Source organism: Dipodomys merriami, unplaced genomic scaffold (genome assembly GCF_024711535.1).
Source record: "Dipodomys merriami isolate MVZ:Mamm:240054 unplaced genomic scaffold, mDipMer1.0.p SCAF_14, whole genome shotgun sequence".
Taxonomy (NCBI): domain Eukaryota; kingdom Metazoa; phylum Chordata; class Mammalia; order Rodentia; family Heteromyidae; genus Dipodomys; species Dipodomys merriami.
In genome coordinates this window covers 25299287-25314407 of record NW_027202715.1, presented here as the reverse complement: position 1 = coordinate 25314407, position 15121 = coordinate 25299287, and the positions used below count along the sequence as shown (strand labels likewise).

Genomic DNA, 15121 nt, shown 5'->3' with positions numbered 1-15121 from the left:
CATTGTTTAGAAGAAATGTTGAAACATTAATGCATGCAGTCATTTATTTATTCAGTCACCACTTTTGAAAGTCTATTATGTGCCTTATAGTGAAAGATCCTAAATGAGCAAAGGTATGCATAGTTATCTTTATTCACTTCAATCTATATTAAGTTAGGAAAGGGATGTACTGGGGATTGAGCCTTCCACTTGCTCCACAGGTGCTCTACTACTAACATACACATCTGCCCTTTTTTTGGGGGGGGGGTGGTGGTTATTATTTTAGATAATAAAAAACTTGTTCTGGCCTGGGTTCATGCCTGTACAGTGATCCACCTATTTTAGGGTTATAGCTGCAGCTGGATATCAAAGCATATTCCCCATAACTGACTTGTGGATTTTTCTCCCTGGGTTGGCCTTGAAACTTAATCTTCCAGATCTCAGCCTCTCACATAGCTAAGGTGACAGGCAGATGCTACTGTGCCTAGCTATGGGTTGAAAGGAAGGCCTCATGAACTTTTCTGGCTGGGGTAAACAATTTTCTTGATTTTAACTCACAGGTAGCTAGGATTGCAAGCATAAAACACCAGTGCCCACTTCAAAAATTATTTTAAAATACTCCTAGTTAAAGAGATGTCAAGAATTACTCCATTTTCTGAAATCCAAATTTGAGTTTTATCATTATAATTGAGTTGTGCAATAATATCACTTCTAAGTGAGTATAGTCTAGCTTTTCTGGAACAATCTCGTTTAAAATAAGTAATGCATGCAATAATTTTTAAAGTATTCAAAAAATAATAGTAGTTATTTAAAACATAGAAGAGCACTCAGTAAGCAAAAATTACAAATAGTAGTTTTCCTAAATCTGTAACAGAGAAATTTGTGCAGTGCTATAATTAACTTTTTAAATAGTTTTACTGATACTTGTACATTTCAATAAATTGCTTTCCCTTCCAAGGTAATTACCTTGGGAAGCGTTATTTACAATTGTCAACATTGTCTGTATACATATAGCCACTGACTAACACTGATGCAGTCTCTATCTCTTTACTGTTATGAATAATGTAGCAGTGACAATGAGTATATACATATGTCTTTGAGAATATACTTTTCAATTCTTTTATTTTTGGTCAGTCATGGGGCTTGAACTCTGGGCCTAGGCGCTGTCCCTCAGCTGTTCAGCTCAAGGCAAGCGCTCCACCCCTTAACCACAGCACCACTTCCAGTTTTCTAGTGGTTTATTGGAGAAAAGAGTTTCACAGTCTTTCCTGCCTGGGCTGGCTTTGAACCGTGACCCTCAGATCTCAGCCTCCTGAGTAGCTAGGATTACAGGTGTGAGCCACTGGCGCCGGGCAGTTTTCTATTCTTTTGTAGATATACCCTAAAGTATTATTTCTGGAGTGCATAGTTTTTTTTTTAAGACTTTGAAGAGTGAAGAGTTACAATATTGTTTTCCATAGTGGCTGCATCATTTTTCAGTTCTACCAATAGTCACAAGTTTTCCACATCCTTGACAGCATTTGTTATTTTCTTTTTTTTTTTATTGTAAGAATACCGTACAGAGTAGTTACAATTACATGGGCAAGATAACGAGTATATTTCTTATCAAGCATTGTTGTCTCCTCCTTGTTTCCCCTTCCCATCCCTTCCCATACTAGTCCCCTCCCTCACCTGGTCCTCCCCCCAGCTCCCACCAAAGTTGTTAAGTTCGTTTTTCGACATAAAGACTTGTATATCTCACTGTTGCAATGGGTCCACCTGTATCCCTATTTAAACGATTTGTTTTTTTCCTTTCCCCTCCACAAACTATAGCAACATCAAATACAGTGAAAGTATGGGTTATACTGTGGGAGAGGGACATACAAAGCAACATAGAAATCATCTTATCAATATGATAGAAACAATTGCATGAAAGGAAAAAAAAACATTTGAATACTTATCTTGGGGTTCATTCCACTAACATCAACTTATCTGACCTTTTTCTATTCCTTTTGTTTTTAATACTGATTACTCTAAAAGGTATAAGGTAATACTGCATTGTAGTTTTGATTTTAATTTCCTTGATGATTAGGTACATCGAAGGACTTTTTGGATATTTGTTGAGCATTTGTCTATCTTCTTTGTAACCATGTTTATTTGAATCTTTTGCCATTTTTTTTTTTGCTCATAGCTAGTGCTGTGCCACTTGAGCCATACCTCCAGTTAAAATTCTACAGTAGTCTCCTTTCTAAATATTAGCCAGGCTACTTGCTCTGCTTCCAAGACCAGACAAGATCAGGTACTCTCAGTGCGGTATGCTGTCCATTTTTTAAAGTTAAGTATTGCTTTTTTGGGGGGTTCGGTCGTGGGGCCTGAACTCTGAGCCTGGGTGCTCTCCCTCAGCTCTTCAGCTCAAGGCTAGCGCTCTACCACTTGAGCCACAGCGCCACTTCGGCTTTTTTCTTTTTGCTTATGTGGTGCTGAGGAATCGAACCCAAGGCCTCAGACATGCATGGCAAGCGCTCTACCACTGAGCCACCTTCCCAGCCCTAAGTATTGCTTTTGTTAATTGTAGTTTTTATATTGAAAATAAAACTCTTATTAGAAAATATGATTTAAAAATCATTTATCTGACTTTATAGATAGTTCTTTTATTTTGTTTGATTTTTCTTCATTGTACAAAAGTTTTTAAGTTTGATATTGCCCCCATCTGTCTATTTTTTGACATCAAATTATTGCCAAAGCCAATGTTGAAACTCTCCCCTTATGTTTTGTTCTAGGAGCTTTAGTTTCTGTTTTTATGTTTCTTGAGTTGGGTGCTAAGATAAAGATCCAACTTAATTCTACCCAATGTTGTGGATATTCAATTTTCTCAGCACCATTTGTTGAAGAGAATCTCCTTTCTATATTTTAAAACTTGACATCTTTGTTGAAGATCACTTGATTACATACACAAGTATTTATTTCTGTTCTCTGTTCTGCCTTCATACCCTGTATCATAATGTTTTGATTATTGAAGCTAGTGATGTGCAAGATTAAGATGTGTCGTGGTTCCAGTTTTGTTCTTTCTCAGGATTGTTTTGGCTATTCAGAAGCGTCAGGATTCTCTGAATTTTAGGATTTTTTTTTAAAACCACTTTTACAGAAAATATTTATGAATTTCAGAAGTTGTCTTGAATTGGTAGACTTCCTTGAATAACATGTTTATTTTTTAAAAATAATATTAAGGTTTTTGATCCATGAAGTGCCTTTTTGCTTTCCTTGTTAAGTTTATTCCATAATATTTTGGAAATTTTGCAAATGGTATTGATTCTTAAATTTTCCTCTCAGATTTTTCACTGTTAGTTTGTAAAAACAAAACTAATACTTTGTGTACTGGTTTTTTGCTCTTCAACTTTCCTAACAGGTCAATCATTTTTATTTGTATACATGGATCTGTTACATATTATAATCTATTTTCCTCTAAATATATTTTAGTATTTCCTATCATTTTGGTATGTTCTTGTTTTCATTAATATGAAAAATAGTTTATAACTTTTATTTTATTGTTATTTAATCTAATATTTGTTCAGAATGCTTTAAATTTCAATGAGTATAAATACATATGAAGGTTACACTTTTAAAGTTCCTATTTTATTGCCTTATTATGCAAGGATATAGCTTGTTTCATATCTGCTTTTATTAGGTTGCTTATTTTTTAATAGCTTTCTATATGACTACATTTACAGATGTCTCTGACATGAGGCAAGAATTTTATCCTGTTCAATATAGGATTTTATAAATGAAGAGTGAATCAAGACTGTTATTCTAAGAAGTGGCACTGTAGCTCAAGTGGTAGAGCGCTCGCCTTGAGCTGAAGAGCTGAGGGACAGAGCCCAGGCCCAGAGTTCAAGCCCCATGACCGACAAAAAAAAAAAAAGACTGTTATTCTATTATTCAGATGTTCTATACCATTACTTACTTGATATCTCCTTGATTTCTTGATTTTGGCTCAAGGCATGTTGAAGGCTTTTAGAATATTCTAAACATTGGTCATTTTTTATGGCATTTGTAACAGTTTTCTTCTGTATGTTTCCTTCTCTGTTATGTGGTCATTTGGGGTGAGGAAATGTTAATGATTGTTCTGTCAACTTTGCTGTTGGTACGTTATTGGATTATACTCATAGTCAATACTGCTGTGGTGGGATATTTTGCATGCACAAAATTACTCTCCAAAATTTCCAAATAATGAAAATTCAGTATGGAAGATAAAAAATGTGTTTTGGGAGTGGTACAATTCTCCTGTATACACTTGCCTTGTCTTTTTCCCTTGATGGTTGTGGGTTTCAGTATCTCTGCATTCAACTTTACATTTACAGACTCAGTGCAAATATATGAACTGTCGTTTCTCTCTTACAGCATCAGTCAATTTAATTGGACTGTTCTTTTGTGAACTTGGTTATCCTGAAAGTAACATTTTTCCATACATTTTCTATGTATGATTGGATGTGGGTAAAAGAAGAAGTTGTGCAAGATTTTAGAACATGGAAGTAAAATAGTGGCTCTAACTTCTGCAAAGTCTTTGCAGGTAGAGACTTCATGGAAGACTGATGTAGAAGTGCCTAGAAGATTCCAGATTGTTTCAGTCCCTGTTTGCTATCCGTTCTTTTTTCAAACTGTTAGATTTACAGACTTATAGTAGCCTCTACCAGACTCCTGGTTGTGCCACCCCATCCCTGACACTAGTTTATCTGAGGCAACACCTCTATTATCTCTCCATTATAGTCTTATTTTTGGCCACATATAATTGGGTAAACGCTCTACCACTTAAGATAGGTCCCAAAATAGTTTTGCCTTTTATTTTGTTTTTGAGATAGAGTTGTGCTAACTTTTGAACTAATGGCACTATTGCATCTGCATCTAAAATAACTAGATTATAGGCACAAACGACCACACTCAAAACTAGGACAGATTCCTTTTCAACGTTCCCTTGATATAAATGTCTGAATGTGATTCTCCATCACCTAATGTAATGGGTTAGAAGTCAGGAAGAATTTTCTTTACATCTTCAGAAAAATGAACATTTCATTGAAGTTATTTGAAACAAATAAAATGGCAGGGTCTGGGAATACTTCACCAATTTTACAAAATGAAATTTAATATCTTCAAGGAAAAGTATTTCTCAAGGTAATAAAATATAATATCTTTTTGTGGGCATATTTTGAGAAATGATCTTTAGTTGGAGACAGTTCATAAATTAGGACAGCTCACCAGGAATTGCTTTTAGTTCATCTGAAAACAGGGAAAAAGATGCAGTACTCAAACAGGAGTCTTTAGAACTTAAAACACCAGATTCATCACCCTCTGCTGATGAGTCTCCTGAACTTCTTGAATTTCTTATCTATAAAATGGGAATGATAACTGTGTTCACCAGAAGTATGTTCCTAGAAGACGCCATAATAATTTCTCATCAATGGCCAGTCTAGGCCAGCCTTTTCTCTTTCTTTCTTTCTTTTCTTTCTTTCTTTCTTTCTTTTCTTTCTTTCTTTCTTTCTTCTTTCTTTCTTTCTTTCTTTCTTTCTTTCTTTCTTTCTTTCTTTCTTTCTTTCTTTCTTTCTTTCTTTCTCTCTTTCTTTCTTTCTCTCTTTCTTTCTTTCTCTCTCTCTCTTTCCTTTCTCTCTCTCTTTCTTTCTCTTTCTTTCTCTCTTTCTCTCTCTTTCTTTCTTTCTTTCTCTCTCTCTTTTTCTTTCTCTCTTTCTCTCTTTCTTTCTTTCTTCTTTCTCTCTTTCTTTCTTCTTTCTTTCTTTCTTTCTTTCTTTCTTTCTTTCTTTCTTTCTTTCTTTCTTTCTTTCTTTCTTTCTTTCTTTCTTTCTTTCTTTCTTTCTTTCTTTCTTTCTTTCTTTCTTTGTGAGAATACCGTACAGAGGATTACAATTACATGGGCAAGATGAGTACATTTCTTATGAAGCATTGTTGCCTCCTCGTTGTTTCCCCTTCCCATCCCTTCCCATACTCCTCTCCTTCCCCGAACCGATCCTCTTCCCACCCCCTACCAAAGTTGTTAAGTTCGTTTTTTGACATAAAGACTTGTACATCTTATTATTGCAATGGGTCTACTTGTATCCCTAGTTAAACGATTTGTTTTTTTTCCCCCTTCTTCTCCACAAATTATACCAACATCAAAAACAGTGAAAGTATGGGTTATTCTGTGGGGAAGGGACATACAAAGCAACATAGAAATCATCTTATAAATATGATAGAAACAACTGCACGAGAGAAAAAAATATTTGAATACTTATCTTGGGGTTCATTACACTAACATCAACTTATCTGACCTTTTCTGCTTGACTCAGACATATACTAGTTATTGCAAATAAGGGAAACCATGGGACCTATGTTTCCTTGGGCCTGGCTTGATTCACTTAATAGAATTTTTTCCAAGTCTTTCCATTTCCTAACAAATGGGGCGATATCATTCTTTCTGATGGAGGCATAGAATTCCATGTGTATATATACCACATTTTTTTGATCTATTCATCTACTGAGGGGCATCTGGGTTGGTTCCATATCTTAGCTATGGTAAATAATGCTGTAATAAACATAGTCGTGCTGGTAGCTTTAATGTGGTCTTGTTTGTGATCATTTGGGTGAATGCCCAAAAGTGGGATTGCTGGGTCATAGGGGAACTCTATGTGGAGTCTTTTGAGGAACCTCCATACTGCTTTCCAAAGTGTTTGAACAAGTTTACACTCCCACTAACAATGCAGTAAGGTTCCCTTCTGTCCCCATCCCTTCCAGTACCTGTTGTTATTAGAGTTCTTGATTATAGCCATTCTAACTGGGGTGAGGTGGTATCTCAATTTTCTTTTGATTTACATTTCTTTTATGGCTAGAGAGGTTGAGCACAGACTTTCTTTCAAATACTGCTTTTTGCCTTTCTAAGCAGTTGTCTCTCAACTAACCATTACGTTCTTGGAATGTTTAGGAGACAAGTTTCTACTTTGATACTTGAACACCATACCTATAGTAAATATTTCCTGATGCTTAGTTCAAAGCTATTTCAAACATCTGGTAGAACTTCTCAATGTTTCTCCTATGGGCATATGAACCAGATCTACTTATATCAGTGGACAATTCCTTTATCCTAAAACAGACAGTCTTTGAATAACCATGCATGCATACTCTCATAAGAAAAGGTGGTGATTTTATATGACATATACTCAAATTAATGTAGGACATCCTGGTTGAGTCATCTGAAATTCAATTTATATGATATTACTTTTAACTTCCTCTGAGAATAAAATGGCTCTTGACATATTTAGTGAAACATTTGTCAGGAATGAATGAAAAACTTTATACATGTAGCTGATGAATGGACCTGTTCATATTCTATTTTTATGGTCTTGGCATTTTAAGAAAGACTCCTTCATTAACTGACAAAAAATGTTGTTTTGTAGAGATGAGAATCCTTAAATTCTGGTGAAACTTTGCTGGTTCTTCTTCTTTGAGAATATTGTTATCTAATTCAATAAGATAGGAATCACAAGATATTTACTTTTGAAATAGGCAGAGAAATAGATCAGTGCTCATTATTCAAGATTGTCAGGTAAAAATACTTTGCAAGGTGAAAAAGTGTAATATCTTATATCTGTGAGAAATTTGACAATTTGAAAGACAGACCCAACTTGGCTTTTAGCCATTCTTTTCTCCAAAGCTTTCTGACTTTTAATTTTGATTCCAACTTCAGAGTGTCTAACAGAGAATAGGTTTCCAAATAATTTTCTTTTCTGATGCAACATATAGCTAGGCTACATTAGGTGCACACAGCTGGGCTATATTACTCAGGTTCTTTCATAGCTCAACATGGTAATGTGACTGCATCCTAGTGGCTATAATTCAAGTGCAAGTGATTCCCATCAATTTTAGGTATGGATGAACCAAACCTCCCATGAGAACTTTAATTTCTTTCCTATCCAATGTTGAAAATCAAGAAGATGGCTCTGGGATCTCAAGTTGGAAGGAATTTAGGTTCTTTGATATCCATATTGAATGGTCAACTAAACTAGTGTCTCTGTGTAAAGCCATTAAAAATTTGAAGATCTTGTAGCAATCAATCTACAACCCACAGTAGCTTCAGTCCACACAATCCAAATTTCAATTGGGAGTCACTATCACTTTATGATCTGAATCAAGTGATCCTTTTTTATTCTTTCCCTCTCTTCAGTGATTGCACTCATTCATACATACAGTGTGGAAGTATGCATATTAGTAGTCATTGTCTTTTTTCTCTTTCCTCTCCTCAGTGATTGCACTCATTCATAAATGCAGTGTGGAAGTATGCACAGTAGTATGCATATGTATGCTCCATGGAAACCCAGTATCTAAGAATGTCAATAGATATCACACTTGACAACTCTGGTGGAAGCAAGAATTACTTGCCTGTGTATTGTGAGATCTCTTCGTGTTTGTGTATAATTTAGGTCTCTCATGTGGGGACTGAAATAAGCAGTATTTGGGGGCCTAATTTGAAATGACAGAATTTCTCATCTTTGCTTACTTTACATCTTATGGAGTAATAGTATTACTTTAATAAATATAGGTCAAGATAAATAGATACATAGATCTTTCCCTTTCAGCTGTGTTGCCTCTACCGTTTCTTTCCATCTCAATGTTAGTATTCACAAATATGATAAAATATGTATCAACATTTGGTATTCAAGTTGTATAGCAATGCTTTTAAAAATTAAAAGGTAAGCTATCTTGATACTCCCCCTTTCGGTTGGGAAGATAATTAAGGAGAGACTTCTCTGTTCCTTAAAAGTAGAATTTTTCTTCCTATGATTACCCCCTGTTTTCAAAATTCCTTAGATATAATCCATGCACACCTATATATTCACAGTGAATGATAGTATGTTCTTGTGAAATAGTGACCAGTATTTTACTGAGATAAATTGTTATAATGAAAATATTGTCACATGAACAATCAAGCCTTTGGCAACAAAACACAGTATAAAGAAGGGTTACTTAGAGATAGAAGACACAGGGATTCGAGAGTTATGTCTATTTAGTCACTTTGATAGCTGAATCCAGACAATCGGGTAAGAGTTAGGCTATGAAATTCATACACATTTAAGCCCTATTTCATCACTTAGTAATAATGCTACAGCAATTTGTTTTGATCCCTTCAGCTTCAGTTTTCTATAGCCAAAAGATAGATGTGATGAGAAAATACATGGTTAATATCAGCCAATGCTTTCATTGTTATTATTAATCCAATCTTTTGGGTGGTACAACAAAAAATAAGCCAGTTATATACCAATGAACATATACTTCTGTTCAACAAAGGAGACTAAAATGGACATTGCAGGGAAAAGAAATTGAGTTCTTTGTGATTGACATTCCATCTTCTATGCCACTAACGGTTGAGGTTCAAACATCTCCATTTCTCAATGTATTGCACATTCAAAAAAGAAGAATGAGGTTCTTCCATAGCCTAGAAAAATTGATGGATATTGTGACTGATATATGACCTCTTCAATTTAGAACAATTCTATTTGAATCATCTCTTTTTGAAGCTCAGGCAACATAAGTATTACTGCAATTGTGCTTCTTAGATTTTGTTATTAGTCAATATTTAACACAATGAACTGTTATCTTTGAAAGTAGGTATATCCAAACCAGAATTTAGAGGTTTTATTTGTTTTGTTTTGGTTTGGTTTTCTTTTTAACATTCACTTCCTCGCTTGTTGGCACAGCTGTTCTGTTCTGTCAGGAAGTACCTGGTGAGTACATTTTCTTTGTGAGACTGATTTGTCTGCTTTAAAGTTATAATAGAAAAATCTAGCTGACATTCAATGCTGATATATAAATAGACTGGAAAAGAAAAAGTCCTTTTGGGAAAAAGGTGTGGATGAAAATGTCTCTCTAGACAGTTTGGTGAAAAATAGCATTATTTTTATTGATGTGTCAAATATAAGGTCATTTTCAAAATATTTCCCTTTCTATTTCTCTTCAAACATCCCTCAGTTTTTTATTCATTTAAACCTCTGTTAACAGATACTTACTAGTCACCTAACAAAGGCAAAGCTTACTGTTTAATTTTGGACTTTTTAAAAAAGGTGTTTAAATGTGCAGACCTGCCATTTGATTGGGGGCATTAACACAGAGAGACAAAAATGTAGGCAGAAAGTATGAATCACCACCCTTACATTTAATCATTTACTCATCATATTGTGCAATGTTGTGTCTTCCTATCTATAAAGTACCTTTCAGTTTTATTCACACATACATTTTTTGATTTTTTACTTGTATTTTGTAGCATTAATAATTTATACACACAGAGAAGATATATACCCTACATACTAAGAAATATAAAATTAATTGTTGCTAAATTAATAGATTTAGTGAGCCAAAGATAGAGGTGGATCTTCAATGTTAAAACATTTAAGTTTGGTATTATTGGGAGGCGATGGGAACTTGGAGAGGTAGTGTCTACTAAGTCAGTGAGGGCATTCACAGAAAGGGATTTTGGGATCTTGATTTCATTTTTTTCTGTGTTTTCATAATTTGGCCATGAAAGAAGTATTTTTGCTCCACCATATAGTCTATCATTACAGTTTGCTTCCTTATCAGTGGCTTAAAGAATAGACTTAACTGATTATGAAAATCAAAATAAACCTTTGTTTTTATAAGTTCATTAACTAAGGAACTTGTTATATTAACAGAGAGCTAACTAATACAGGTATTTACTATGTACAGATATTTCTCTGATATCAGAAACACACAAATATATTTATGTATATATACTTATATGTAGATATATGTTTTTATGTATTGATATATTTTAATATAGGTTATATAGCAGCATATATCTGTAAATATATAAATGCATAAATATATGTTTAAATGTATAAATACATATCAGAAAAAGACATGATGTTGAACATATTTTCAATTGCTATCATGTATTTTTTCATAAAATAGATATGTATTATATGTATTTGGTAAGTTATTTTAGCCAGTTTCATTTGGATTTTCTCTATTATTGAGTTTTGAGTTATTTGTTTATTTTAGGTAACAAAAGTTTGGTAATTGTACTTTAAAAAAATTTTTATGTCAGTCTGTCACTTGCCTATTCATTTACTTTTTTTTATTTTTATCTTTTTGGTAATACTTTCATCTGAACTCAGCGTCCCCCCACTTGCTAAACTGGTACCCGACTGCACTCTACCATTTGAGCCTTACTTCAGCCCTAATTTTTGCATGCTATTTTGCAGATAGAATCTAGCAACTTTTTCTGCCTTGTGAGCTGCCTTCAAATTGCACTCATCTATATTTAAGCATCCTGAATAATAATATTGAGCAGTATTGAGTCTTCCTACCTATACTCTTATTCACACATTTTTCTTTGATTTCTTCCTTATTTTTGAAGCTTTTTATTTTTATACACACTGAGAGAGAATATATACACTACATAGATACTAAAAGAAATGTTATAAAAGTATGACATTGATCAAGATACACTGTACTCATTAACTAACATGTTGAATAGAAACCCCTTTGTATGAGTACTTAAAGATTTAAAAAATGTGAAACCATTTACTATTAAAAATAAGCTAACACTATTTCCCTATAAAAATAGAAACCCAGGAAGAAAATTTGATTTTCACTTCAACTGTTCATGACAAAAACAATACTAGTATAATCATATTGTTTAACCAACAGAATCATTGACTAAGAAATTAATAGATTTTCTTCAAAAATTTGTTGGCTTTAATGTAGTGCTTAGTGCTAGCTATTTGCTGCCTAACAAATCATTCCAAATATAACGGTTTAAAATACAAACATTTGCCTCAGTTTCCTGGGCCAAGAATCAATAGCTTAACTGAATACCACTGGTTTAAAATCTGTTATTAAGTTGCAGCACATTGGAATCAAATTGAGAAAGATCCTCTTCCAAACTATTGTATGGGGAGAGAAGCCCTCAGGTTCTCTCCACATGCTATTTTAGAAAGGACTACATACCGGCTTTCTACAGAATGAGTAATGAGGGATTGGATGCTGAGATTGAACGTCAGAGTTCTGTAACCTTGAAAGTGAGTTCTTGTTCTTTTTCTTATCTTCTATGCCTTAGAAGTGGCCACTCAAACAAACTCATATTCAAGGAAGGAATTACACTTGTTTGTGAATTCTAAGAGGTAGGAACCACCAGGGGTCAATGTCAAAACTCTGATCCCAATCCTACATTCTAGCTTCATTCTTCTTTTTTGTATTTTTATTTTATTTTATTTTTATTTTTTGGGTCCGGTTGTGGGGCCTGAACTCTGGGCCTGGGCGCTGTCCCTCAGCTCTTCAGCTCAAGGCTAGCACTCTACCACTTGAGCCACAGCGCCACTTCCGGCTTTTTTCTTTTTGCTTATGTGGTTCTGAGGAATCGAACCCAGGGCCTCAGGCATGCAAGGCAAGCACTCTACCACTGAGCCACCTTCCCAGCCCTCTAGCTTCATTTTGAGGCAAAGTAATTAGGAAGCAGGAGGAATTGGTAATAGAACCAATGTTTGTTTGCATTCCCCTTTTATATAAGGGAGAGAAAAATGATTGTTAGTGAAAGGAGGAAATTTCCACTTGTACATTATAAAATTTGATCTATGTGATTACCGGGAAGTTCTAATTTGAGGCTCATAGCTACAACATTAAATTTACTCTTCTCTCCACGTATAGGGGCCACATGCATTTTCTCACTAGAAGGCTTTTCATTAAGGGAAAGATACCCTGTCCTACATCAGCTAAGACTTTCAACTTTGAAATGCCTTTAATCAAAAATGGTTTTCAGATAAAATTTATCACATGTTCTTTAGAATGCATACATGCAGCAAATATGTGAATATCAAGCCCAATAAAACTAAATTGGGAAATCATTAAAAGTGAAAGGATATATTTTTATTTTTTCTAATCTCTTTAAAAAAACTTCGGTGGGCTTCAAAAAATTCTATATGAGCTGCATAATACTATTACTTTGTACAGGAGAAAGAGATCTGAGAATTTGCTCATGTATATAAAGTTGAATCACAACACTGATTTTATGGCAGCATAGTGTGGGTAATCTATATGCCTATGATCCAAAGAAAGAAAATAAGGAAAAGGCCTGAGGAATGAGAAGAAACTTTCATGTGCCTTCATAACATAATTGGATGCTCCTTAGGTTACTTACTTTGAAAAGATTTCTTTTTATAGAGACTACTAGAGGGAGAAAGAGAGGGGGGAAAATATAATTTAACCTAGAGCTTAGAATTCAGGTCCTGTGAATCTGTAAAACTTTGTTAGAGATGTAATACCTATGGTATGAACTATACTTAAAAGCTTTAGGATTTTCTCTGATTTTCCTTTTTATATGATTTGTAGACATGAAGTCATTATGCAGATGTTCTCTGCCCTGAAAGTCCACTTTGATAAACCTTGAAGTTTTTCAAAGATAATGTAAATTTGAAAATAGAGAGATTCAAAAAAAAGATATGGACAGTTTTCCATACTAATGTAAAAAAGCGAATTTTCATTTTAGTTAGCATTTTATTCTATCACATTATATTTCCCTTAGGGAAAATGTATTTTCTAATTTAAAATTTAGACTGATTCATCTTTGAAAAGCATTAGTTATAGTTGGATGATTGATATGAGTTCTTGTCCCATAATTGGGACAGAAGTGAAATAGGAAGACCCAGGAGATTGAAGGTATGATGTTACTCTTCTCTTCTGATTCTACTGGAGGCATTCAGAAAGAGAATGGATCAACATTTCTAAAGCTCAATTTTGACTGTTTTGTAGAAGTTCCACATGTGGCGTTTTTCAGAATGAATAAATCAGATTTTATAAAAATATATTGATGTATTGTGTTCATGTCAAGGGATGGAGCTATGCAGACATTAAGATCTGATTTCTGTGGGAACTGGCAGGAATTATTCTGAAATGAATGGGCTTTCCTGGTGTCAATAATGGCTGGGAGAAAGGAGGATGCCTTCACATGAGGGGGTAAAGGGTTCTTACATACTTTTTGATTGCTAAAAACTAGAAAACTGGATAAAACATAAAAACAAGGTTTTTTTTTGCAGGCATTACATAATATCCAGTGCAGAACTGTGAAAAAAAAGGTACACAAAGAAAGTGAGCTTTGTGGGTTCCCTGGCTTTCTGCCAGGAACCATTTAACAACCATGGCACATTGAACAGGAATCCATGCATAGTCCAGAATTCTTGTTGAGTTAGAGATTCAGAGATTGGAGTCCAGAGATTCTCAGGTGGCAAGAATTTGAAAGGCAAATAACTACAGAAAGGAACAGATGCACAGAAATATTTCCAGGATTAAATATGTGTCTTTGTTAGCCAATACTGATATGCAACATGGAAGAGTAATACAAAGCTGGACACAGAACAACGAAGAAAAAACAACTACTGTGAGTAGAAAGTAAATTGAAGGCTAACCAATTGCCAGAATTTTTGTTAATCTTGGAATCATGTAAATCTCAAATCCTGATGAAGACACCCAAATGGATACATAGCACATTCATTAATGACTTCCAAAGGGAAAACTAGTCTAGAGTTAATCAAAACACTTGTAAAATAAGACTCAAGACTATCAAATGGGTATACAGCCTATTTATGCACTTACAGGGAAGAAATCTAACACTATTTTTAAAATCAAACAAAATCTAATGTTTATATAATACAATCATAATATCAAATAACCTATAAATCCCCTATGGTATAATCCCTGCTTTCACCGTAGTTGATGTTGTATAATTTGTGGAGGGGAAAGAAAAAAACAAATCGTTTAAATAGGGATACGTTGCAACAATGAGATGTACAAGTCCTTATGTAAATGAACTTTACAACTTTGGTGGTGGTGGGGAGGATGGGAAGGGGAAACAAAGAAGGAGGCTACAATGCTTGATAGGAGATGTACTCATTATCTTGCCCATTTAATTGTAACCCCTCTGTACAGTATTTTCACAATAAAAAAAGAAAAAAATAACCTATAAAATGACTGTGTCATGAAGCTGCAAAGTTTAATACATAGTATATGCATATTGTATTTTTTATTCATCAATTGTTGAGCAACTCAGCCGATTCCCCAGTTTGGATATTGTGAATGGCATTGCAATAAACATAGGTATGCAAGTATTTTCCTTGTA

General features: G+C 34.3%; 1 long non-coding RNA gene across 1 annotated transcript in view; it reads left to right on the top strand.

Moving 5' to 3' along the window:
* The window catches only part of LOC138825765 (uncharacterized), a 53411-nt gene that overhangs the window by 28689 nt on the left and 9601 nt on the right, over positions 1-15121 (top strand). The gene's annotated exons all lie outside the window — the stretch shown is intronic.